The sequence below is a fragment of the Uranotaenia lowii genome, chromosome 2 (genome assembly GCF_029784155.1).
Source record: "Uranotaenia lowii strain MFRU-FL chromosome 2, ASM2978415v1, whole genome shotgun sequence".
In the NCBI taxonomy this organism is placed as follows: domain Eukaryota; kingdom Metazoa; phylum Arthropoda; class Insecta; order Diptera; family Culicidae; genus Uranotaenia; species Uranotaenia lowii.
Genome location: NC_073692.1, coordinates 185,738,524 through 185,765,380, shown reverse-complemented (window position 1 = coordinate 185,765,380; position 26,857 = coordinate 185,738,524). Strand labels below are relative to the sequence as shown.

At 35.4% G+C, this 26,857-nt stretch overlaps 1 protein-coding gene across 2 annotated transcripts in view; it reads right to left on the bottom strand.

Moving 5' to 3' along the window:
* The window catches only part of LOC129741959 (ATP-binding cassette sub-family G member 1), a 163,098-nt gene extending 137,260 nt beyond the window's left edge, over window positions 1–25,838 (bottom strand). The window contains exon 1 of one of the 2 annotated variants that reach the window (XM_055733790.1): window positions 25,386–25,838. The gene's annotated coding sequence lies outside the window, so the exon portion shown is untranslated. Of the gene's footprint in view, window positions 1–25,175; window positions 25,195–25,385 lie in introns of those variants that run through there. The other variant, XM_055733791.1, reaches the window with a different exon arrangement.
* Between the last annotated feature and the right edge of the window lie 1,019 nt (window positions 25,839–26,857).

Below are 26,857 nucleotides of genomic sequence, written 5' to 3'. Positions count from 1 at the left end.
GTGGTTAATACACGAGAACTATCAAAATGGTTGAAATTTCGCGAAGAAAAAATCTTAAAAAATAACCATATTGATAGTTTTGGAGCAAAAACCAGAAAACGGTTATTCTGTAACCATAAATGACTAAATAAAAATGAGCGTGCAGTTAGCGTCCATTTCTAGGGGGCTCATATGAGCTTCTTGGTGTTGGGAAGTGTGGCGGGCCGCTAAGAAAAAAAAATCTGGGCTGTGTTTATATAAAAGTTTATAGGTTTATACCTTATGTTAATTCAACAACACTGTTCCTTGATCTTTGTAATGTGTTGATCTTGATTCCTAAATGATTTGTAAATCAATTTAATACAGAACTTTCAAGAGTTTTAGAGTAAAAGCAAAATACTTCTGAGAAATAATTTGTAAGGTAAAAGATGAAGTTATTTACCAGCTATCATGTTTGAATTTTTTTTTTTCGTTTCGATTATAGTCATTTTACCATCTTTATGGCACTCGCGACTTTATCAACGTTGCAGTTGGCGGACCGCTATTGAAAAACTTATCCGGTACTTTTGGGATCGAACTCACGGACATCGGTTCAGGAAGCAACCGACTTGCCAACTGAGCTATATCACAAGCTCAAATGATTAGGATGATGCAACCCTTACCCGTTGAGGAATTTCCCAATCCACACTCACTTGCTTATAAGATGGAAGATTTTGAAATCAAACCAGAAAAATCGCAAAGCGCAACATTGTAGAAAAACATCCGATAAAATTAGTTAATAAATTGACCCCTCAACAGGTGTCAGAGTCTGGAGACACTCGTAAAACAACTTACAAACCTATAGTTAGATATGCAGCGTCACGTTTACGTATATCTACATATTTGAATCCCTGAAAGGTCGGGAATTTTTACATTTCTTGTCGCACGTTCCGGTTCAACCGATTATTTACTACTACTGGTGACGTGACAGACGACGACGGCGGAAACGCAACGTCGTCGTCGTCGCGACGGACGTTTAGCAGCAAACTTCAACTGTCAACTGCTGGTCAGAATTTGAACATGGATAGACACGCGGTGACCTGAACCGGAGCTAGTTAAATAATACGTAACGCCGCTGTTCAAAACAATTGGACTCAAAGTTCAACTGTAGGCCGTGGACACGTACTTGCTGGCTGCTTCATTTGCTTTCGATGGAGTCACTTGAGAAATGATTGCTAAATCAAAATCAGAGACACAAATTTAAATTCGAAAATCGAATTTCAAAAAATTATGACTGGAAAATCAAAACGAAAAAAAATGAGGAAGACCTATTCAAATTCTCAATCCATAAATCCCATTTCATGGACCAAGGTAATTCCTGGAACATGCAAAAATTTACAATGAGTTTTTCTTTCTTGGTGACCACGCTGAAGTGATTTAGTTCCGATTGACCGCCATTGAAGGCTGTCATTCTACTCGATTATGTTTTTTTTTTCATTCTGTCTATTCATGGTTCGGTTTTGTGCTGGAGACTTGATGGCACCCCCGAAATTGAAAACGAAAAAAAAAACATCAAACAAGTAAACCCCTAATGACTTCGACGTGATAATGCACATGGTACGCGTATTGTTTTTTCCTTTGTTTGAGTTTACATATTTTGACTACCGTGTGTTGGGCCGCGGCAATTTTGGTGGTCGGTTTTATGTAGGGGAGAACTGTACAAGACGCACCAGTGAGGTAAAATGGCCCATGCCATTCTTTCTCAAAAATTCACTAACCTTTGGCTCCAAATTGTAGTTTTTCTTCATTTTTATTGTAGCAAACGAGCTTTTTCATCATTTTTTAGATAAAAAGTTCACAAAAACGACTTTAATTCTTGGAAACAGAAGGATTAATGGATTCTGCCTTAAACTTGTTATTTTTTTTGGTTCACATTTAAGGTTTTATGGTAAACCAGTCTGCGCTATCTCATCCTACTGCAGCTTTTTGTTATAACACTCGTATGCACTTTCGAATGACTATTTATATTTTATTATATTTCCCTAACTTTTCACAAATTTCAACTAAAATTAATCAGATCAAAATTGGGGCAGAATGCCCGCAAAACCACGTGTTTTAAGCTCAAATTTGGAATGCTATTAACTTTTGAGAACAACCAAATGTCAAAACAAAATGTCTTTCTTTTTACTTGCTGACTCCCAAATTACAATAAGAATACATAATTATAACAAATTTCGTCCTTCTTTGAGTTAAAAAGGTGCACCAATATTTGACTCGAAAAAAATATCAGCCGCCATGTTTGCCGCGATATCAGTCAAGAAATTGAATTTCGTTGCCTACCTGAAGGCGTTTTATCTATAAGGATATAAAAAAGTGAATTTTGAAAAACAAAATTTTCGTTAAATTAAGCAATAATAAATGATTTTTTTTCCTATGTATGGTTAGTTTGCAAAAATAGATGAACATTTAAAAAAAATTTTGAGGTTTCAATTACTATCTTCCGAATAATCATTGATCCATTTCTCACCACCCATTCGGTATGGTGCGTTCTGTCCACTAGTTTTGGCGTTCTACCCCGCGGCTTGTTTTCTGGCGGTTTAAGATTTTTACAAAAATATAACCAAAACCGTGTTTTTAACATATTATTTCTTTTTGATAAGATGTAAATGTGATCTCTGAATCGTCATGAACTTTCAATTTGGTTCATAGATGATGGGTATCGCTGAAAATAGCGATTTTGCTTAACTGGTGCGTCTTGTACAGTTTTCCCCTAATTCCGTTCTTTGGGATTGACCTTTGCCGAGGAAGCGCGGCAAATCTTCTGGTTAGTTTCTTTGCCAAACTAAAACCTACCGCGGTCGTCGACCAATATTGGCAAATCAATCAGCAACGATTGATTCTTTATAAATACCTTGACGTTAGGTGCTTTATTTTAGGTTCTTTATTTGGATGTCCAACCATTTGATCAACATTTGCCATGTCCAGAGTCAATGCCAATCAGCAGGGCAACGTTATTTCTTGTTAAACATTTGTTGAGGATTAGGTTCTTAAAAAAAGCAAAACTTTATGAGTAATAACAGAGGCATTCAAAAATAATATTTTTTTATAGCCAATGTTGAGCTATTGAAAATTATGATTTTTGAATGCCTTATAAATTGTTCTCTGTTATTACTCATTATTAAAACTCTTACTAATAAATTTAAAATAAAACTTACCCCCAAAAAAACAATGTCAAGGATCAATTTAAAATTGGAATAGTTTCGTAGGGGAAAAGCAGGCTTTATGCGCCTATTAAGTAAAAAACTGATGTTACCTTATATTTCAACAAATTTTTGCATAAACACTATTAAATTTCTTTTTCAAGTTTAATTAGTATAAAATTCAGGAAAAATATTCAGTTAGGCTTACGCTTTTCCAAATCCGAATTGCCGGGCCTTCGCTTAACCCCTCCCATAAGATTTTGTACAGCCACCTTGTCCACCTTCTTCGCCACAGAAAAGCCAGTTTGCCTTGAACTGATGCTCGTCGGTCTTCTTTAGGTTCCGCTTGACAATAGCCCAGCATTTCTCAATTGGGCGGAGCTCTTTCGTGTTGGGAGGGTTCTTGTCCTTGGGAACCACCTGCACGTTGTCGGCGGCGTACCACTCCATGGCCTACCTCTACCAGACTTTTGAGTGCGATGAGTGCTAAACTTGTTTCCATTTTTGCCACTGGTGACGCACAGATAGGTGTTGCTGTTGTTTGTTGCTATTTTCTTTGGTAAATTTTTCCTAGACACTTTAGCACTTTAGCACTTTAGAAATCTGGAGCTGATCGGAATAAACCCTCCCCCCTCCCTCCCGCTCATACCCATCGCCAAAATTTTGGTTCGGTATCAAATTTGTGATATTTTTTGTGCACTGACATGCCCAGACTTTTTTTTTCTTCAAATTCCCCAGATTTTTTATCCTCAACACCTGGCATCCCTGCCCACCCATGACAAGATGCGCATGAGAGTACTTTTCGAGCGGATAGAACAACGGTTTGCGTCTCAGCTATCCTTTGGGCACGACGGTGCAACTGCTGATCTAATCCCCATCCCCCTAATCATTCCGTGTCCTTTTTCGAATCCTTTTGGAGGACCCCCCTGAAGCCGAGAAACTAGCCGGGCAATCAACCTCGACGAGAGATCCTCATATGTGGTGGAGCTTGAATCACTCGTTTGATCAAAGCGGAAGTTGTATGGGAGACGCTGAATGCTCACGCGCGAAATCGGACGTGTTACAATTGGTCCTGTTAAAGCGAATACAATAAGATAATGTTGTTGAAAAAAACCGTTCGCATGTCGGATGTTACCAAAATCGAATGTTGCCAAAATCGAATGTAGCCAAAAACGAACAGGGTCTGTAATTATTTATGAAACAAGTTAAAAAATGCTGTATAATAACGTCGAGTCTGAAAAATCGTTTTTTTTTTAAACGAATTGCATAGACAATTTTATGCAAATTCGACCGGTTCACTAGAAAATTCATTATTTAACCTACCGGAAGCGCAATTTTACAGAGCACCGCACGTGGTCGAAAATTTCCAGTCAAGTAGGTCGTGGACTGTACTTTTGCAAGTAACAGTTGCATAATCTATGTATATAAAAAGCAATTTCTGTGGGTTTGTTTGTTTGTTTGTTTGTCCTCTATAGGCTCAGCCATCTAAAGAGCTAGAGAGCTGAAATTTGGCATGGATGCTCATTAGGACCAGGAATGATGAAAAATGTTTTCAGAATTTCGGATGACCCCTTCTGAAGGGGGTCGTCCATACAAGACAAATGTTGTTTTCGCGATATTGACGTTATTTTTCGTCGGATTGTGATGAAAATTTGCACATGAGGGTTTTGAATGACGAGCAATCGATTTCAGGCATTGCACTTCGGGTCAGGGGTCGGCAAAAGGGGTCGTCCATATCGACTGTTCATTGTTTTTGCGATATTGGCGTAATTATACATCAGATTGAGATGAAACTTTGCACATAGTAGTTTTGAATGACGAGCAATCAATTCGAGATGCTAAATGCGGAGTCAGGGATTGTCCAAAGGGGTCGTCCATATTAACTTTCAATATCTTAGTGATATTGACGTTTTCATACATCGAATTGGGATGAAAATTTGCACATAGGAGTCTTTAAGGACAAACAATAGATTTCACTTATCCAAATTAAAGTCAGGGGTCGGCCAAAGGGGTCGTCCATATTAACAATTCACTGTTAATGCGATATTGTAGTTATTATACAGCGGATTTAGATGAAAATTGGCATACGAGAGTTTTGAGGGACGGTTAATCGATTCCAGGTATTAAATACAGCGTAAGGGGTCGGCAAAGGGGGTCGTCCATATAAACCTTTCAATATTTTTGCAATATCGTCGTTATTATACATAGGATTGGGATGAAAATTTGCACACGGTAGTTTTCAGGGACGGGCAATCGATTTCAGATGTCAAATTGTCAATTAGCCGCCGCCCATGGCGTAGAGGATAGCTTTCAAGCCTTCTAAGCCAGGGGTATGAGATCGAATCCCGGTCACGGCATACATAGTGCACTTTCGGTGGGTGGTGATTGTAGCATTTGTAAGATGCTAGCCCTCATATCCTCAAAAGATGTACGCTTAGAGTTAAGAAAAAGGAATCTCTTCGAGGAAACATCATATTTCATAGAGATCCTGTATGTGTTTGTGTTCGTTTAAAAAAAAAATGTTTTGCCAGGGGTCGACGAAAGGGGTCGTCCACATTAATTAAATTTCCACTGTTTTTGACAATATTGACGATATTATGCAATGGATTGCTTAGGAAATTTGCACACGGGAGTTTTGAGGGAAGGGTAATCGATTTCAGATATCAAAGATTGTATAAGAGGTCACCAAAAGGGGTTTTTTTTGGCAATAATTGCGTTCTCTCTTCGACTCTCTCGAGTCGAAATTTATACACGGGGGTTTCCGCCACGCAATTGATTCCTGATTTCAAATGAAGTAGCAGAGGACAGAAAAGTGATCGTCTAATATTTTTGCGATTATTATTAACAATGTATTCGGAAGTGCATTTGGAAAATGCTTGGCAATTGACTTCCATACAAACTGTTTATAACATATTCCAAGTTTAAAGCGAAACAGAGTTCGTATGGGATCAGCTAGTTATCTATATATATAAAAAGCAATTTCTGTATGTTTGTTTGTTTGTTTGTTTGTTTGTTTGTTTGTTTGTTTGTTTGTTTGTTTGTTTGTTTGTTTGTTTGTTTGTCCTCTATAGACTCAGCCATCTTAAAAGCTAGAGATCTGAAATTTGGCATGGATGCTCATTAGGACCAGGAAGGATGAAAAATGTTTTCAGATTTTCAGATGACCCCTTCTGAAGGGGGTCGTCCATACAAGAGAAATAATGATTTCGCGATATTGACGTTATTTTTTGTCGGATTGTGTTGAAAATTGGCACATGAATGTTTTGAAAGACGAGCAATTGATTTCAAGTGTCAAATTTTGTGTAAGGGGTCAGCCAAAGGGGTCGTCCATATCAACTTTTCTAAATATTAGTGATATTCACGTTTTTATACGTCGGATTGGGATGAAAATTTGTACATAGGAGTTATAAGGGACAATCAATCGATTTCACTTATCCAAATTACAAACAGGGGTCAGCCAAAGGGGTCGTCCATATTACCAATTCAATGTTAATGCGATATTGTCGTTATTCTACATCGGATTCAGATGAAAATTGGTACACGAGAGTTTTGAGTGACGAGCAATGGATTTCAGGTTATAAATTCGGTGTAAGAGGCCGGCAAAACCATATTAACCTTTCAATATTTTTGCAATATCGTCGTTATTTGACATCGGATTGGGATGAAAATTTGCACACGGTAGTTTTTGGGGACGGGAAATGGATTTGAGATGTCAAATGTTTTGCCAGGGGTCGTCGAAAAGGGTCGTCCATATTAATAAATTTTTCACTGTTTTTAGCAATATTGACGTTATTATGCAATGGATTGCTTTGAAAATTTGCACACGGGAGTTTTGAGAGAAGGGCAATCGATTTCAGATATCAAAGATTGAATAAGAGGCAACCGAAAGAGGTTTAGCTTTTTGGCAATGATTGCGTTGTTATTCATCGATCGAGTTGAAATTTATAGACGGGTTTTTTTGTCACGGTTACTTGATTCTTGATTTCAAATTTAGTGGCAGATGACATAAAAAGTGATCGACCGATATTTTTAAAATTATTACTAAACAATGAATTCGGAAGTACATCTGGAAAATGCTTGGCAGTTGACTTTCATACAAACTGTTCATGACGTATTCCAAGTCACAAGAATGGTAAAATGTCTTTGATAAAAATAATAATAATAATATTCCAAGTTGAAAGCGAAACGGAGTTCGTATGGGATCAGCTAGTTATTTATACAACAAGTTGCAAAAATGGGGTTTTCACCAGATTTCTTAAATTTAAATAAATATTTATAAGACGTTTAATCCATTTCGAAGCCTAGCCGCCGAAATCTGAACTGTTGACGAGAATCTTGACTGGGACCAAGTGAAGACGCTGGTTCCGGATCGTCAACAGTGGAGGTGTTTCACCACGGCACCGGAGGATCGGCGCGGTAACTTTCAATAAATTTAAATTAATCTTTGCCAATTTTTTTTTTAAACATTCACCATACTCTTTTGAAAATTACTCAAAAACATTCACGCTGTTCCAGAAAACTTGATATGAGTTAGTGCTTAAACATAACACTCTGCACGGAATGGGTTAAATTATACTTACCGTAATCCGGGGTAAGATTGATCACTTTTTTCAATATTTTTCAATTGTTTCTTCTGTTAAGGGGAATGAGTCATGTTTCAAATTTTTGAAACCAGTACTGGACTCCTATGAACGTAAAACATGGTTGCAGAAATATATTAACCTGTTTTAAATTTGATTTCAAAATCGATTTTGTCTCTGTTCAGAATTTGTCGCTTTGGGGTGACATTGATCAGAAGTTTTTTACGAGGTTTTCTTGATCATAAAGGATTCAAAATACCTTCATAATATTTACAAATGCAAGTTTATCAATTTTAACTTGCTTTTTAACGTTTTCTTTTAACAACATTTATAATCGAAAAAAGAACAATGATGCTGCATACATTTAGGGGCAAAAATAAAAACAATTGCTAAATAGTTTAAGCTTGAAAACCCAAATGCAATTTTACCTTCACACATTCCCCTAGGCCCTCCCATTATTTCCATTTTAATTTTGTCTTCAAAGTCAATCATTTGATAGGGTTACTATCCATTTGTCTAATACGGGCTTACTCTTGGAAAATGTCCTTTTTTTTTTAATATCAAAAAATTATCATTAATTGACTATAAAAATAGCACTTTCAATATACCTATACAAAGAAAAAAGTTGCTCTTTCAAATTCAACAACCCGTTTGCTTCTAAATGCTTTTTGGTATCATCAGAAGAGCTGTTTGTTTGCTAGCCTTGGAAAAAACAGATATTTGAGGATTTTTAAATTACATTTTTACTCACAGAAAATAATATCGATTACACACCCAATTTTGCCTATTTAATACTCAATAAGGAGGCTTTCAAACGTAGAAAACAGTTTCCAAAAATTCAAACTATAGACTGAGTTATTGATGATAATGTGGAAAAATTTATTGTTGGTCAAAGTTACCCCGGTAAAGTTACCCCGTTTTACGGTACTCATTATTCTGTTATCAGAACGCCGATACAAACATTAGAAATCTCCTAGGGCTTCGACTGTGCTGTTCTACATTTTCAAGTAAAATTGGAAATGTGTGAATATTTTGAAGTGATATTCTTAGTTATTGTACTGAGCACCGTTTGTTTTTTTTTTTTCTTAAACTTCGATAAGAGATAATTTTAATAAAAGCATCGTCTTCGAACTTGTTGAAAATGATGATAATATTATTTCATAAGCAATTGCTAAAAAGGAACAGAATTCCTAACAACATTTTTTGAACGTTGAATTCCCTTTGGGGTTTCCCATCGAATTTGAATAGTTATTTATCTGAAATCGGGAATTTCCAGTGACGTCAAACGATTTGAGGATGTTTACATAACCTGGTCTCAAATGGAATCTAGTTTCCCTTTTTCTATCTATTCAAATATTTTTTGCCTATAACAGCCGTCGGCCGTGTATGAATTTGCATACGCCCTACGCATCATTTGGCGTAGCTGTTGATGCTGAATCAGTAGTGTTCCTCCAACAAATTTTTCTCAATAAATGTGTATTTTTAATACAAATTGGTATTACAAAACAATATTCAATTTAGTTGATAAAAATCTTCATTTTATTCAAAATAACTTCACAAACAAAAGGCTAAGCACACCAACGGTGAATTACTCGAGAAATACCCCGGTACCCTAAGCAAATGGAGACTAACCTGCTCAGTAGGTCAGTAGCTTTGGCTGGACACGCGACTTGCGCATCAGTTATTCAGCGCTGAAATCCATCATTTGGCGGATTTTCGGTTGGGGTGGTTTTGAATTTTTTTTTTTTTCGCCACAAGCACGTGGAAGCGCTATTAGATATTTAGATTGGAATTCCTTTCCGATTGGTGGATGTTCTAGTGCCTAGCAGTTAAGTGTTTACACTGTAGGTAGACATGTCTACTAATTAGATTGGTAGTAAGAAACGGTCAATTGATTCTAGTAATTTTGTGGTACTATTTGACATCGAATCAAACTACGGTTTAACCCGTTAGCAAAGGATCCTTCACATGACTTTTCTAAAACATACTTTTGAATTTATAGTAGCTTTCAACATTAGCCATAATATGTCTAGGCATCTTATAAAGTAGCAATGAAAGTTTTATTGCAGCACGCAATTGATACCTCCTGGCAGATATAGGGGAAAACTGTACAAGAGGCACCAGCGGGTAAGATGACCATTGTTTCTTGAAAATACGCTAAGCTTTAACTTCGAATGATGTTTTTTTTCATTTTTAATGTGGAAACGAGATTTTCTATCCTTGCTTAGGTATAAAGTTCACTGAAACGACTTCATTTCTTAGAAACAGAAGTATTAATCGATTCTACGTGAAACTTGTTATTTTTCATGTTTTATAGTCAACCAGCCTGCGCAATCTGTTAAAGATACAGCTTATCGTTTTCCACTCGTATGCACTTTCGGAAGACTATAATTATTTAGTTGAATTTCACTAACTACCCACAAATTTTCACTAAATACAATCATATCAAAATTGGGGTAGGATGCCCGCAAGACCACGTGTTATACGCTTAAATTTTGAATGCTGACAACTTTTGAGAAAAAAACCGAATATCACGACAAAATGTCATTTTTTGTATTTTCTGATTCCCAAATGACGTTAATAATGCAAAAATATAACGAATTTCGGCCATTTTCAAGTTTATTGCCTACGTTGCCTACTTGAAGGCGTAAAATGTACTCATTGCGTGTTAAATGACAATTTGCGAGCAAAACACAATCTTTGAACCGTAATAACTTTTTTGTTTTCAGTCCAATCGTATTGCAGTCTTCAGATGAAATGTTAGTCTTAGTAAAATTTAAAAAAAATTCAACATAAACGAGAAATTGATTTGCTAAGAAAAAAGTATTTGATGAAAAACCAGTTTTTAATGCTTCTTCAGAACACAATGTCTCAGAATCCCATTCACACTTGAGATACAGTGCAGCCCCTTCCCGTTATCAGATTCAATTCAAATTTTACATATGGCCTTCTGATGATTCCCTTAAATCATCTAAGTTTTTTTTTGCAAGTGTTTTTATTTTCAAGTAAGTATTTATAAAGACGAATTTAAAAATTAAATTAAAAATATCCAAAATTGTGATTTCAAATAAGGATTGAACCGTCAAAAATTCTTCACAAAATAATACTTTTGATTGCATTGATATTAAAAAAGTTTACGCTAAGTACACATTTTGGTGAGTTGAATACAAAATTTTTGGACAAAAAATTTTTTTTCTGGAAAATAGCATGCTGATTGTAAATTTTGATGCAAATTAGGTTCATTATTTTATTTTATTACGTGTAGTATTTAATTTAAACAAAATTTTAAAAAATATAAAACAAATAAATTTTGAAAAATTTGTGGACCCAGAATTAATTTAAAATCAAATCTATAGAAAGTGTACTTTTTGTAAAGATCGAATTTGCGGAACCTCAAAACATGATTTTTTTTTAGTTGGCTCCATACAAAAGTTTGTTCTTCCTAATCTGCCATTTGAAGGGTGAGCTTCCAGATACCCAGACATTATGCAATTTTGGGACACCTTAGTGGTTAGTTTACAAAAATACGGTGAACGTGTTATAAAACATTTGATGTTTCAATTATTACATTCCGTATAACCATGATTCCATTTCTTACCACCCTTTCGGTATGGTGCGTTCTGTCCATTAGTTTTGGCGTTCTACCCCGCGGTGTGTTTTCTAGATGTTTTAGTATTTTAGAAAAATATCATCAAAACCGTGTTTTATCATTGTTCTTCTTTTTAGTAAGACGTAAATCAGTTCTCTGAATCATCGTAAACGTTCAATTTGGTTTTTAAATGATTGGTATCGCTCTAAATAGCGATTAAGCTTAACTGGTACGTTTTGTACAGTTTTCCCCTATCTGTGTACTATACGAATAAACGAGTAATGAGAAGCATACTATCTGTAAAATTGATATCTGTTGACCTTGAAAAAGGTCACCACCTACGAAGATCGCTATCCAGACTTTTCCAGACACTTTTTCAAATAATCCAGACTTTTTTGAAAAAAAAAAATCATTTGGCAACTCTGTGCACAAGTAGCCCAAGGGCTTCATCAAAGAGTCGCACAGCTACGACGACGCACCTTGATGCACGAAAATGAGTTCCCACGTAAAAAACAACTCTCAACCAGTATCCGAAAAATCACATCGAGCAGCGGATAATTAAGAACTATCATCGAGTAGATTTTTTATGTAAGGAGCAATTAAATGTAACACTCCCCTTTCAATAAACACTAGTACGAACAAAGAACACTCACCCTCAGCAACAAAAAACAATTCGCATTCAGCCTCTTTAGACAACACATTACTTAATCAATTAACTCAATCATCATCACTTGAAGATTCAAATATTGGAAGTTTGTCACAAGCAATTTTAGCGCTTCGATAGTTTTCTCGGAAGTTTTTTCTACTATACCCACCCATAGAAGAGGTTGCAAAAATCCAATGCCTATTTAGCAAATCTCTGTGCCGAAAATGCGCTGAAAAGTGTATTGTACCAAAGATTATATGGTCGGAAAAGCACAACTGGCATAAAGACTCGAACACTACATTCAAGCGAAACAAGAAAAAACCATTTTTTGGGATTTTCATCGTATTGGATAATTCATCAAAACAAAATAAAGTGATGATCGAACTCATTGCAACATCTCATCTCGGCTTGCCAGTCCGATATCTTACCCAGTGCACCATATGAGTCGCCCAGACAACCAGAAGTCGTATTTCATTTTACAGATTATATTGTTAGAATGTTATTTAAACTCGTTTTCGTATATATGCACCTACAATGTGCGGCCCATCAATATTCTTCATCGTATTTACATGCATTGCATGATTTTATTACGACAATCCGTATATCTGCACCTACAATGTTCTTTATCGTATTTAAATACATTGCATGATTTTATTACGACAATACAATGCAAATCAAGAATACGTGTGCTAATGTCCTATATGGCCTCAAAAATGATATGTATATACTGGTTTTGCTGCATTATATACGATATGTTTACACGTACATATATTTACACGTATATTTGTGTTGCAAATTCGAAATACCCACCAAATGGTTGTCTGGGCGGTTAGCAAACGCAATTTAATTGTCATAGTCATTCTGCCCGCCCCGCTTTCCAAAAAACCACACTGCATTGACCGTCTGTCGTTTTGCCGGTACATTTCTTTCACCTCCTTTGTCTTTGAAGGGAAATGGATGAGAATGGGAGGGGAATGGGTGGGAATATGAAACTATTTGGAATTTATTTGGTTTCATTCAGACTTATGCAATGCGGTTGCACTGAGAGAACAATGTCAGTTACTAGAAAGCTTAATAATGCCGTTCCGGTATAGAATCTTATACCAATAATTCCACCTCCAAAGAAGTTCATTATTCGAGTAGAGTCGGATTTGTGGGTGCAGCTATGGTGAGCAACCCTTTTATTCAACGACCCAACTGTTTCGCGGGTCGCAGGCTGCTCATCCATGTAATACAATACTCGCGCTCTATATAATGGCGCTGTAGGGTGTGTCCGACTACCGAAAAAGTCCGACTACTGAAGGTGCATTGACTGTAGAATGTGTATTTCGGCCAAATCAATAATTTTTTTCACAATAATAGAAATTTATGCTTGATAGCTGATCTATAATTAGTGAGATTAGCTGAAGCGTCCCATTAGTGGAACATTTAGAAAAAGAAAAAAATGACGATTTTTTTAAATTGTTTCAAAAAAATTTCCCCGGTAGTTTCAAGCGAAACTCTAACCTCTCTCTCCGAGATGCCGCAAATAAGCTGGGTGTATCGTCTACAACCGTGCATCGAGCCAAAAAAAGAGCCGGAATATCGACTTACAAGAAGGTAGTGACTCCAAATCGCGATGATAAATAAAGTACGACGGCCAAAGCGCGATCCCGGAAGCTGTACAAGACGATGCTGACGAAGTTTGACTGCGTAGTAATGGACGACGAAACCTACGTCAAAGCCGACTACAAGCAGCCTCCGGGACAGGAGTTTTATACGGCAAAAGGAAGGGGAAAGGTAGCAGATATTTTCAAGCACATGAAACTGTCAAAGTTCGCGAAGAAATATCTGGTTTGGCAAGCCATCTGTACCTGTGGCTTGAAAAGCAGCATTTTCATAGCTTCCGGGACTGTCAACCAAGAAATTTACGTGAAAGAGTGTTTGAATAAACGTCTGCTGCCTTTTCTGAAGAAACACGGTTGTTCCGTACTGTTTTGGCCGGATTTGGCATCTTGCCATTACCGTTAAAAGGCCATGGAGTGGTACGCCGCCAACAACGTGCAGGTGGTTCCCAAGGACAAGAACCCTCCCAACACGCCAGAGCTCCGCTCAATTGAGAAATACTGGGCAAATATCAAGCGGAACCTAAAGAAAACCAAAAATACTGCTAAGGACGAGCAGCAGTTCAAGGCAAACTGGCTTCCTGCGGCAAAGAAGGTGGACAAGCTGGCTGTACAAAATCTGATGGCAGGGATGGGATGGAAAAGCGGAAGCCTAACTGAACATTTTTCCTGAATTTTTTACCTATTTAACTTGAAAAAGAAATCTAATTTGATTTTTTAAATAAACGATTTCACCGATTTACACGCGTTTTCTCTTGACCAAATTTTGACCGTATCACCCCTTAAACTTAGAATCATGTTAATTTAAAAAAGTTAAAAAAAAATAAATAAATAAATAGGATAAAAAAGTTTGAAGATTTTCAGAGAAGAGAGAGATAGAAATTTTAGAGAATTGTAGAACTGGAGATGATAAAAAGGCAAGCTGTTTTTAAAACTTTAGTGAGTTGTTGTGGAATAATGGTCAAATAAATAAAAAAATAATAATAGCTTAACTCTATTCAAGGGAATTTGTGGGGGGTTGGATAGGACATCAAACGAACGAAAAACTGAAATACAATGGGCCAGCCGGAGTATCTCGGCAAATTTGGAATTATGCGAAAGATACTAGGATACCTTTTCATAATTCTGAATTTGTTTCGAATAGTTGGAAGAGAGTTTGGTGAGTCAAACCTATCCCAAACCAGTGGTAACGGACCCCTTGGTTGTGCTGTAATTATTGTTGATGATTTAAGCATGAACAATATTTGAATGTTCTATGGAGACTTCCCGTACCGACTCGGGTCGAAAAACCTATCAGCCACTTTGTGGGTTCTCATACATACATACATACATACATACAAATAGTACTGAATTTACCTTTGAAAGAATATTTTTTGCACTCGTGAATGGCCCTCTCTCCAATAGTTCCTCTAGAGTGTCTTTGCGAAAGTTATTCTAATAAATTATTCACCAAGCACAAAGTTTTATTTCCATATAGGTACAAGTGTTCTACAATCGATTATTGCACCTATTATAAATTCTTTTCATTAAGCGATTAGAACCGGCACATGTGCCGGCCGAAGTTTGCATTCAGAAGCACCCGAAGAATGTACGAAGGCGGGCGGACGACGGCCGCCGCTTTTATGTTATGCAAAAACGAAACCATCCAACCAGCTCAACGTAATAATCGTCTGGTCCGAGAGAGACACCAAGCTACAAAAAAAAACAACAATAAGAAAAACACATAAGTAAAACATTTGCGATAGTCCATGCCATCTACCATAAATACCGTCTTATATACAGCACGTGGAATCGAACACGCGACTCCATCGCATCAAGACGCTTAATTCAATTCAAAACCTATCATTAGATTGGCGGGAAGTTCGTCATCTGTTCCGGTCGAAGCCAGTCGAACCTATGAACGAATGTATGTAGGTGCCCGTCTCACGATATCAATGTAGGTAACCTCGATTTGCGAAGAACTTGGTTCAATATGACCATTGGGAGTCTTATCAGTTGTGGCAAACGTTCTGGTTTGAATTCTGTTTCTTTGAAATATTTAATTATTCATCGATTGGTAACAGCAGAAATGTATTCAATAAATAGCTTTGATTAGAACAATATTTAAAAAAAAAATTAGTGTCATTCTGAATAAATAAAAACTCAATAAATTAACAAGAAGATCCGGAATATGATGTACAACTGTAAAGCAATTACCTCTACAATTGCTTGAAAGCTGATAAAGAATTTACCCATCTGCCAGTAGTAATTCCTTCGGAACAGGGAATCTGTATTGTTCTTGTTTGTATTATATAGCTCGTGCTTAATAACCAGATTACCCAGAATCAGGACCATGATGCGTGCTTTCGTTATCGAATACACTCGATTCGGTTTGCAAATTTCAAGTTCATTTGCTAGCAGCGTGGCTAAAGAATTCTTGCAACAGTTGAGCTGATAGATGGGGTTTTAACCCTCATCCGTCTCTGAAATTTTTACCCGTTAGAGTCCCTGGAGTTTCAATTTGACACTCCTGAATAAAACCAATATAACAACCGATTTTTACAAAATTTATAGTTTTGGCAACCTTAACCTGTAACTCAAATATGTTTTCAAGAAATTAATCACAAACAACACTTCAGTTTTCCGTTATTCAAAGTCTAAGAAAAAAATCCGAAAAAAAACATGCTTCGGAAAAAAGGCTGTAGATCATTAAGTGTCCAAAAAAGCCGAAGTTAGAAGCTAAACGTTGCACATAGGGATATATTTTTTTTAAATCATGACCACAAAAAAGGTAAAAAAAAATGGTGTAAAAACATGCTTTTTAATCAATGAACCGTCAAAATTGTTTAGGTCATACCAGAAAAATTTTGAAGTTGACGTAATTTGGCACATTTTTGAATCTCAAGATTTTCGAAGTACGAAACACAGATTTTTTTTACGAATTTTCAAAAGCAGCTGTTTTTTAAACTTTTTGTCATTTTAAAGATTTTCACCTTTTGTAAATTTCTCAGATTTTCTGAGACTTAAATTCAACTTTGCAATGGATTTTCAGTACATATAATAATGTGAGATTTCCGTCATTAATTTATATTCACCAGAAGGGTTATCAAATGCTAATTCTAGTTGTGTAATTACGTTAGCGCTACTATACTTTACAAAAATATGTTAAATATAAATGAATCTGATGAATATAAATTATTTGCGAAAATCTTGTGTGAATATACTCAAACTCCAGTGCAAAGTTTAATTTAAGTCTTAGAAAATCTTTAATATGACAAAAAGTGCTAAAAACAGCTGCCAGTGAAAATTCCTCAAAAATTCTTTATTTACGTTTTTCGAAAATCTAAAGATGCAAAAATATGCCAAATTGCGTCAACTTTCAAATCCTCTTTTCAAAATTGATCTGATATGACTTAAAGAATTTTGACGGTTCATTGATTGAAATGTGGGTTTTTATACAACTTTTTAGCATTTTTGTGGCCGTGATCTTAAAAAAAAAAAAAAATATATATCCTTATATTCAACGTTTAGCTTCTAATTTCAGCTATCTTGAACACTTAGTTAAATTTTGTTTTTGCATTCCATAGTTACCTACAGTCATGTTTCTGAAATATATTTTTTCGGATTGTTTTTATTAGACTTTAAATAACGGAAAGCTGAAGTATTGTAGGTGAATAGTTTCTGATAGATACATTATTTAAGTTATGTTACGAGGTTTTCAAAACTATATATTTTGTAAAAATTGAAATTGACACTCAAGGTATAAGAGGTATAATTTTTTTTCCTGGGCTTTCAGGGTGCGTCAGGTAATGATGCAAAATTAAAGATTTTAAGAGTTCATTGTAAAAAAAAATTGAGCATAAGAATAACCAAACGATAACTATTACATAGGGTGCGTAATAAGCTCTTACACGGTTTAATATAGTTGCTGTGGTAAAGCCGTAGCCAAACATCAAATATTTTCCATTCTAATTTTGCAGTATCATCAGACAAACCACTCCTGGTGTTGAAGAGTCCATTTTGATAATATGTTCATTTTTAATCGGGCTTTTTACATTCCAAGTACTGGTACAGGAAAAAAACAGGTTTTTTGGATTAAAATCAATGGCTCCCAGTTCACCAAATATGACTCTTTTGGCTTAATTCTCATAATCACCGATGTTGTCGAGAATTAACGCGTACGGGATACTTAAACTTGTGTCATTAGACTGAGTCGATTTGGGGTCATTTTTGAATTTCTCAAACCCTGGGGTCTTAAAAGCTTCGTTTTGGTCCAAAACTCATCCATGATTTTTTGCGGAATTTTTAAGTAACGTTTACATGAGTAAATTTGAACTTTTAGGTTTGTATGGGAAAATTGAATATTTTGTACTGAAAAATCAAGATCAATTTTGTTTCTTCTGTGGAACCGAGCCTGCTAATGGTTTTTGTGCCAATTTATAAATTTCTTTCAGGAAATTTTCCGCTGAACAACTTTGTTGAACATCATAACTTCGTATCTTTTTAGACAAAAAAGTTATTAGCTGTTTAACAGGTGTATTTCTTTTTGGATTGATAAACCATGAATTCAATTGACACCACTGCTTGTGCCCCATGAAGTATGGCATGAAAAGTGGTCTTGCAATACTTCGCTAGGCACCCAGCAGTGGTGTCAATTGAATTTCTTGTTTGTCAATGCCAAAAGACATTCACCTGTTATTGAGCTTATAACTTTTTTGTCTAAAAAGATACGAAGTTATGATATTCGACAAAGTTGTTCAGCGGAAAATTTCCTGTAAGAAATTTATAAATTGGCACAAAAACCATCAGCAGGCTCGGTTCCACAGAAGAAACAAAAATGATGTTGGTTTTTCAGTACAAAATATTCAATTTTCCCATACAAACCTAAAAGTTCAAATTTACTCATGTAATCGTTAGTTAAAAATTCTGCAAAAAATCATGGATGAGTTTCGAACCAAAACGAAGCTTTTAAGACCCCAGGGTTTGAGAAATTCAAAAATTACCACAAATCGACTCAGTCTATTGTGTCATACAAAATCTTACTGTTTCGTTTTTGGTATGAAATGTCCGAAAAGTAGTTGCGTGCCAGCTGATTTCATCAAAAAGCACATCAAAATGGTGAAGGATTTATTTCACATTATGAATAGGATATTGTCGTAGCCATTATAAATTAAAATTAAAAATCTTTTTTTCGGAAACTTATACGCGTACATCATCGCCTAAACTCGTTGATAGACTGAAAAATCCGTGTTTTTATTTTCGGCAAAAGGTATGCGTGTTTTATTTTCTTAACACACCACTACAGACGATCTAACTAAAAAGCAAACTACGCTTTGTTTCAGTCCCACTTTATTCGAGCAGTTTTATCAGGATGTACTAGAATAGATTTTTTTTTTACTAGAATTGTCTGTCTTGACGTCTGCGAATATTTTGATCAAAACAACACACATCCATTTGCTGTTGAAGAATGTTCGGTTGGTTGAAAGCAAGGTACACATCTTATTTTTATCTAATTTTATCTATAATTTTCCAATTCCAGGTTCTATCTACCACAGATATTTGCCTGTGTAACTTTGTATTAAATTTACATTTGGCATTTATGGTGCTTTCATGTATTGTTTTTTTTTTTCATCGGTCATTACACAAAAATACTGGTTATGAGAAATTTACCTCTCGTTATCACGGATAAAGTTAAAAAAAATTCAAAAACAAATGCTGTAATTGATCATTATAAAATTGTCTTCCGCTGATTCAAACCACAGTATAAGTCCTAAAACCAAGTCAAGTAAAGATTTTAACACAGATAAATTTTAATTTGAAGAGAAATATGAGGTGCTGATTTCTAAAATTATTCTGAAATTTACGAAATTAATCTTAAAATGTTTAAGGAGACATCCTTTTATAACGTAACGCTCGTAGGTGGGGGGAGGAGGAGAAAATAAACCTTTTATAAAGAGCATTCAAGTGGAGTCTAGTTTTGATATTGAGAAGTTTAAGGAGACATCCATTTATAAAGTATAAGCTTCAGAAAGGTAGTAAGATGGTATCAAAATCGTAGAAAAATCGTTAAAAAAAATCACCGAATCATATCAACATCTTAATCAGAATTATACTTCAACAACAACTTCGACCATTCGTAACTTTAATTCTATTTCAACAACCTCGTTCGTCCAATAAAATTAATTACCTTTTGCAAATTATGTTGAATATCGTAAGTTTCCTCTGTAGATAATAATATTCCCTTTTTGTTATTTTTTTATAAGCTAAAACAGATAAAGGGTATATTATTGAAAATTAAACCAAATCCCAATATATTTTTATTGGCATCGTGCTCTGTATCAATGTAAACTAAAAAATTAAAAACTTAACAGAATTTAAATTCCGGTAGTAGAATTTGGCTGCAACCGGTTTTGTACTGACAAATCTCTCAGAATTACGACTTTTTTTTAGCAAAATTTTAACTTAGAAAAGTTCAATGATTATAAAACAATCAAATTCGTGTTCATCCTGTTTATGAAAGGCTTGGGAACTGAAAGATTTGAAAATAGTTGGATTGAGTTGATGCTGAGATCCGTAAGGAGCGTTCACGAAAGAATGTGGACACCTGTTTATAATGTAAAAATAAGTTTTTGAAAAAAATTAAAATTGAACTTTTTGAAATATCATAATGAAATGAACATTTCAACAGACGTATGAGAATTCAGAACCTCACGGTTTATTTAAAGAGCGTTCGTAATTAAAAAAAACAGATTGTGAATTTTCCATGGTGTTTGCTTCTCTATTTCTCAAGCTGTTTATCGACTACGGGCCACTAGTATAATACGTGTCAGTTTAAGACACTTTCTGTAAATTTCGGTGTTCCTCGCTAAAATTTACATTTTCCTAGATCAGCTGGTAAACAGTATAAGAAGTAAAGTAATTTGCCCAAAAATGAAGTAAATTACATCCAGAGATTTTTCAATCAACATAAATGAGCCAGAAATAATAATAATAATAGATACCTATAACTTGTTCCATTAAGTGGCAACTCGTGTCAAATTCGGTAAATGTTTAATCTTCCTCCATAAGCCACAATTTTTTCTCAATTTGTTTTTAGAAAGATTTCGTACGAAAAATTTAATCTTTAACGTTATTTATTAGGTACAGCAAGCAAAAAACTGTACAATATTTCTTATAAGGCCTAACTGTTTTTTTTTTTTCATTATTCTAGCTCGATAAGCATTTTTTCAAATTTGTTGGTGTATTGTGATGACTATGAGCTTTTTTGGTAATGTCTTCTAAAAAACACGCTATTTGAGAATTAAAGAAGCAAGCAGTAGCTTCCTCTTTATTCCGGTTTCCTGATCACTTTTCCATCCAAATTTCGGTAGATTTTCAAAAAAAAACAAATTTTTTCAAAAACTTTCGTTATTTTTAATCCATTAATGGAGTATTGGCTTTTTCGCTTTTTCGGCATCGCTTAAAGGAGAGTTTAACAAAAAAAAATCAGCATGATTTTCACAATTCTAGCTAGTATATTTACTTAATAACATTAAAGAACCCACGTCCCATTTGTTTCGTGAACAGTTTCTTGCTATCAAAAATCAATATTTATGATATAACTAAAGTTCGCTGAAAAAACTATTCTTTTAAATGTCAAAAGCTCGTGAACATTTCTTTTGTGAACAATTCCATTCCACAGTATTTAATTTTTAATTTTCCTACCTATATATTTCTAAAGAGAACGGTTAACTTGAATACTTAAAAAGTGCTTATTATAGTCACGCGGTTTAACATTCTGGGATGAATAAACCGTGGAGTTTTCAAAATCCTTGAAAAGATTGATGTACATACATTATTTGATAGCAATAATTCTTTTCGTTTTGCGAAACATTTCTTCTAATTTTCAAATAGAGCAAAATTTGTAAAAATATGCCAATAAGAGAAATGCCTTATTAAGATGAATCCATAGTTGATGTGACCTAGGCAAATCTTTTTATAGCGTTTTTAAAAACCCATTATTTTTCATTATCTTTGAATATTACCGAAAATATTTTTTTGGCCCGCTATTACATCTCATTTATGAAATTTGTCCCACATGTTGAAAATGTTGGCCACCCATGCCCTAGATGAAGTTTTTTCAAATGTATTTCTCATTTTATAAACGGTTTTCTCCATATACAATTTTTACTAAAAAATCAAAGCAAAATTTCATTATTTCATAGGCATCTACAATTTTGCTGAGAAAATCAAAGCAATATTTCGAAGGGTTAACGAACCATTTAAAAATTTCTTTAATTTTGAAAAACTTCCGAAATTTTGCATTAAAATTTATCCAGAAAATTCAAATAAGTTAGAAATGAAGCCTGTCTTTAATTAGTGGCTTTGTCTATTCGTAAGTTTTTCTCATTGTTAGTTTGAAAGGAAGCTAAGTAATTCATGAAAAAAAGTTATCACCATTTCAAAATTAAAATTTGAAACAATTGAAAAGTGTTAAAAAATGGCGGTATTTCATTGCTAGGGCTTTCAATAATTTCATGAAATATTTTTGTCAAGATTATATAAATCAACAAACTTATTAGCTATGTAAAGCAGCTTATTATGTTTTTTTTTTATTTTCATTCTAAAGTAAAATAGCTTTCAAATAAGCAGTCAAAAACGCTAAAGTTAAAATTTTTTTTTGAAAAACTTGTTTTTCGTATAACATTAAACATTTTCTCAGGGTACATGTTAGGTTTGTGGTTGGTTTACATGAAATGTACTGCAAGCCAGGAATATTCAAAATGCAAAGTTACATTTTTTCTGAATTTCCAGTACATCTCTGGTGATTTTTGAATGAAAAATTTTGTTTTCCCAAACAAATTCAGGACTCAATAAATCGCCTCTAAAATTTTTATTGCTATTTTCAGTAGGCAAAACAACTAAAATAAGTTATGGGCTTGTGCAAAAATTTATAAATTGAAAACTTACATACAAGGCTTGCAGTGGCCTAATGCACATAATATATTAAAGCATGGATCACTACAAATCTGGACGCACTATTTATTTTACCATAGTGCTCCTAGTTGTCGGATCTGGAATGTTTTGGCAGCACTTTGTAGAAGAATGTTTCTTCTACCAGTGCTGAAAATTTCATTACGATTCGTTTTGTTTCAAAAAAGTTACACGTGATGGAAGCCGCGAGATGAAAATAAATTTTGAACACCCACGTCAAAAACCCGACGTGGTCGGGTTCAAAAATCGCGAAATCGTTAAAAATTGTCAAATCAACCGTGTGTAGCGTTCTCAAACGTTTCCGTGAGATGCGTACTATAGATCGGCAGGTTCATACCAAGCGTTATAGTGGACCTAAGAATCAGAAACTGCATTTGAAGGTGTTGAGAACGATCAAGGAAAACACAGGGTAGTCGGACTATGACATTGCCAAGAAATTCAACGCCGACCGCAGAATTCGTCTACGCGAAGGAATACGATCCTATCGGACCAGTAAGCAACCAAACCGGACATTGAAGCAGAATTTAGTAGCCAAAGGAAGTGCCCGCAAGTTATACAAGAAGATTCCAACGAAGTTCGACGGATGCATCCTCATGGATGACGAAACGTACGTGAAGATGGATTTTGGGTAGCTTTCTGACCAAAAATTATGTAAAGCCACTGCAGTGGTGCACTGCACTGGTCATGGTGATGTCCCCGGCAACTTCAAATTCGTTTTTGCTGATAAGTGTGCAAGAAAGTGTTTGATCTGGCAAGGTATCTGCAGCTGCGGACGAAAAATTCCAGTTTTTGTGAAAAACAAGACCATGGACTCCGAAATTTACAAGGAGGAATGCCTGAAAAACTTTTTTTTTTCGTACATTAGATCTCACAAAGGACTAGTTAAGTTTTCGCCAGATTTGGCAAGCTGCCACTACAGCTAGGAGGTTCTACAGTGGTATTGGGCCAACGGGTGGATTTTGTCGAAAAGGACATCAACCCACCCAACTGCCCTCAATTCCGCTCTATCGAAAAATTTTGGACAATTGTCAAGCAGAAGATGAAGAAGAATGGTAGGACGACTCGGGAAGCAACAGAGATGAAGAGATTGTGGAACAAAATGGCCGCTGAGGTCAGCGAATAGGGTGTTCAAACTATAATGAGTGATACTCAACCAAAAGTTCGAAAATTCATCAAAACAACATCGGAATAATTTTTTTATTATTTTTCCTCTAAAGTGCAATAAAAACCCTACATTTCAAGTACAAAACATTTTTATTTCGTTTACATAGCTCCGAGATAGACCCGTTTTAATGCGTCCAGATTTGTAGTGATCCATGCTTTATTTAAAGGAATGTCAATTTAAAATGAAAACATCTCCAAAGAAATTATTTGCAAATTTCAACAATATTATAAACCTATCCATGTAACAAACTCAGAAATGTATGACACGGTCTAATCTAAAGATAATTAAAAAATAAACGTTCGGACAACTCTGCCTCTAAAGTGTAAATTCAACGAAAAACAGTGAATAAATCTTATAAAATATTTTTTTTTACAATTTCTTTATTTGAAACGGCTCATACCTTTAGGCTTCAAGGAGCCAAAATCGATTTTGTTTGTTTACAATTGTTTGCTTAACTTAACACATTGTGAGAGAATAAAGGAAGATAGAAAGGGAAATATGAAAATAAAACAGAATTATAGACGAAGATCGATAGCTTTTAGAAAAAGGTAGATTTCGAACATAAAATAATTTTTATCGACTTTAAATTTGTTTTATCTAAAGGAATTTAACAGCAAGCTGTCATTCTTCCCAACACCCATTGGTTTTTTTTTTATTTGATCAAACAATCCTAAAATTTGCAAAATATTTGTTCAGTTCATCAACCGTAAGCAAATCCCGAACAAAGAAATTTAAATAAATAAGTATAACCTCAAATTCATCAAACAGCTGTTCAATCATGTCACAGTTCGATGAAGTGAGTCATATTGACAATTAAAAAAATATGTTTTTTGTCAAACACATGTTTTATAGACAAAATACTAGATGGTATTTGTCAAGCTCAAACTGAAATCTCACGTGAGCTTTCATAACGTTGTATAAAACAAAACGTAAACAAACAGTTTTATTACCAAAAATACTGAATCTAACATAAACTTGTTGTAACCTCGGTTCATTTAGAATATTTTTTATATTGACAACATATTCTAGAAGCGAAACACAAATTTTTAGTTTTTTTTCAAACTTTTGCAGCTATTTTCTCTCGATCCTCAAGATGTTTCATACGACGTAATGAAAATGCACGCGAGAAATATTTTAAATGCCCACTGTTTGGATCCACTTTTATCCACTGAATGTACTTTGATCGAAATGGTTACTCTTTTTAAACGCCGCCGTCTTCAATTCCAATTAAAAAAAAAACTAGGTATTTGAACAAATGTACAGAAAAAAAATGTTTATCCAACTGCAAATTTTTTTCAACTTTTAATCGAGTTGCTTTTTCAGTAGCTACACTACACATTCAGAGAAATTTGTTTCAATGAATATTCATACGGCTTCGTACCAAATATCGTTGTGACCTTAGCAGACAGTTCATCGATTACACCAAAGTTCATTCAAGTCCAAGTTCTGCCATCACACCACCCATCTTCTATCCAATTTACCTCGACAAAACTGCTTATAGTTTGCTTCGTGAATCCACATGTGTTTTCCAAGTCATCTATACTAAACTGAATCACTAAACACTACACCAACAGCTGTTTTTGTTTACTTTCGGTGTAATGCAACGAAAATGCATCCACAAGGCCCGAAAATAGAACGCAAATTGCGAATAAATTGCAACGGCCGGTCGAAAGAAATAAAAAGCAACTCACCTCAACAAACGAATGCGTTTTTCTTTTTTGCCTGGCGAAAAACTATCGCGTCTTAGTGATCTTCCACTTCCCTTCAGCGGCGGAATTGATTCTTATTTGAACGAAAAACTTTTAGTTCACCGTTTGTTGTTTTTTTTATTTCGAAAGGTCTACCACACACGTAAAGGTTTATGCAAATATCACCAAACTGGAACAAAATTTCAATTCAATTGATACCAGACGCACTTGAGCACTTCCCAGTTACCCAAACAACTTCCCTCCCTTGCACTTGGGTTCAAAATCTGAAACACATATGAGCACTTCTCGTAAATTAGAAGATTTGTGCAACACTGTTCCTTGGACTGATAACAATGTCTGAACTCGTACAGACTGAATCGCACAAAATGCCTGCCAATTTAAAAACTAATCAGAACACGTCCGGCCGGGCTCGCGTACGCACTAGAACTAAACTTTGCCAAGAATCTTCCTTAATGCCGCGCCAAACGATTCTCGTCGCGTTCACGCGCGCACTTCAAGTTTAAGTTTTTCCGAGCCCTACGACGCGACGACGGCGTATCGTACCACATACGCCTCAGAGCCAGAGACGTCCGACAAACAAGCGCGCGATCAGGCTGGAGGTGTGCTCGAGCGCTCAAGAATAAAAAAAAAAATTGCGCCAGCTAGAAGTCTACCGATCCCCATATACCTACCTCCTTTCGAAGTTGTAACGACGTTTCCGTTCCTACGCGGGTACGCGAGCCGCGATCTCAACAGAAAAAATCCTCCGCTGATGTTCGTTCATCTCGCGAAACAGCTGACTTGAAGGTAGTTTGTTTTGCGCCACCAGTCAGAACTACCGGCGTCGTCATCGGCGGGCGGCATCGCGTGTCCCACGACGCTCGCCGATTTCCTTAGAACCAGTAGATCGCAAAATACGCACTACGCGATAACAGCAGCGCATGGAAGCTCGTCGTTCACTCTCAGCTACGTTCTACGCGAGAGAACAAGTGCGACATCAATCCAGCTTTGTAGCGTTACCTGCTGTGACAACTCAGACCGGCTTACCGCGGTTCTAAGAATAAGTTCCGTTGAAACCTATCTCGTGTAAAGTTGCAGATAATTTTATTAGCTAGCCGGTAGTTGTTGCAACCATTTAGTGCAAATTGAGAGTAACCACGTGCGCGACTATGTCGATTGGGCTACTGACAGTAGCCAACTTGAATGATTTGTATTCATTTAGCGTCTTGAATTGTTGCAGATCATTCGATTTGGCACATGTTAGTCATTTTTCAGAGGTTATAATTATTTCTCAGTTTTTGGGAAAATTCTAAACCAACCGAAAATGTGAAACGGTATGGGAGAATGAGGATACTTGATTCCATTTTCTTATTTACAACATATCTTTTCAGAAAAGTTTAACAACTCGAACCCTTTTATATTTTCAGACAGCGTGTAACTTCAAGTTTCTAGGCTCCAAAAACTAGAACGATACT